The sequence below is a fragment of the Octopus bimaculoides genome, chromosome 3, assembly GCF_001194135.2.
Source record: "Octopus bimaculoides isolate UCB-OBI-ISO-001 chromosome 3, ASM119413v2, whole genome shotgun sequence".
Classification (NCBI taxonomy): Eukaryota; Metazoa; Mollusca; class Cephalopoda; order Octopoda; family Octopodidae; genus Octopus; species Octopus bimaculoides.
Genome location: NC_068983.1, coordinates 34,133,931 through 34,135,568, shown reverse-complemented (window position 1 = coordinate 34,135,568; position 1,638 = coordinate 34,133,931).

Below are 1,638 nucleotides of genomic sequence, written 5' to 3'. Positions count from 1 at the left end.
GAAAGATGGGGAGAGGGGTAGAGAGAGGGAGAGAGAGACACACACACACACACACACACACACACACAGATTTATAGCTCAAATAATTAAAAATAGAATTAAACTAGATGAGTAGTTTTGTTTTGTTCCTGGGAGGATAACCACAGGTGTTATCTTCCTAATGAGACAGTTGTAGAAAAGTATTTGGCCAAAAGTAAACCATTGTACTTAGCTTTCGTCGACTTGAAGAAATCTTTCAATAGAGTTATCCGCTATGTTAACTGGTGGTCTCTAAGGTAGCTAGGAGTAGAGGAGTGGCTTATCAAAGCCATACAATCCATGTACAGCGATGCTGTCAGTAAGGTGAGAGTCGGTCATGAATACGGTGATGAATTTAGCTTAAAAGTAGTTCACCAGGGATCAGTTCTTAATCCACTCTTATTATCATAATCTTCCAGGCTATGACAGAAGAATTCACAACTGGATGCCCATGAGAACTGCAATATACTGACGACCTCGCTCTTATTGTAGAATTTCAAGCAGAATTGGAGAATTTCCAGGTATGGAAACAAATCCTGGAATCAAAGGGCTTTATAGTTAAGCTAGCAATGACTAAAATTGTTCTATGCAAGAAAGCAGATAGGGCTCTCTCTCTCTCTCTCTCTCTCTCTCTCTCTCTCTCTCTCTCTCTCTGTCAGGTAAATGGCCCAAGCCACTATGACTCTCATGAGGTAGTAAATAGTTTCTTTGACTTAGATGACCTAATTATTAATGAAGGTGGATATTCTTGTAGTATTGTTTATAGAATAAGAATAGGATGGAGGAATTTCAGATAGCTAGCAATAAAAGGACTCCATCACAGAGAGAAAATTAGATTTATGATGCTTGTGTACGAACGGCTATACTCCATGGTAGTGAGACCTGGGTTCTGAATGCAGAGGACATACGTAGACTACAGAAGAATGAAGGCAGCATGCACCGCTGGAAGTGTAGCGTCAATGTGCATCAATGACAAAATGCATGTGTTGAGAGAAAAGTTAAGAATAAGCGGAATTATATGCAGTTGGTTTGGACATGTAATGCTTATGTATGAAGACTGCTGTAAAAAGAAGTGGTGGTCACTGAAAGTGAATGGCACCTGTGTAAGTGGAAGTGGGAAACCCAGGAGCACATGGGATGAAGTGGTGAGGACCGATATCAGGATGTTGGTGCTCTTGGATGAAGTGACAATGGAGCGAAATGTCTGACGATATAAAGTACTAAAGAAGACCCGCCCACGTTTGTTAAACTAAGTACTAGAAGCGTTGAGTCCCACCCACAAGTAACAATAATATTTTTCACACACCCTCTCTTTTAAACTGTATCTTTTTCTTCCTCATATTTCTTCTTCATACACTATGATTATATCCCACTCACCATCCCTGCTATCACTGACCTGCTCACAGTATCGCTATTTTATCCACCCGCTCTTTATTCCCACGTTCTCCCCACTGACTGCACTACCCACTTCCACTCCTTACTCGCACCTCCTTTCCAATACCTGACCACGTATATTATGACCTTCGTACCTTGAAGCCATGCCATGGCAATTGCCACTATTTCTCTCTCTCTCTCTCTCTCTCTCTCTCTCTCTCTCTCTCTCTCTCTCTCTCTCTCTCT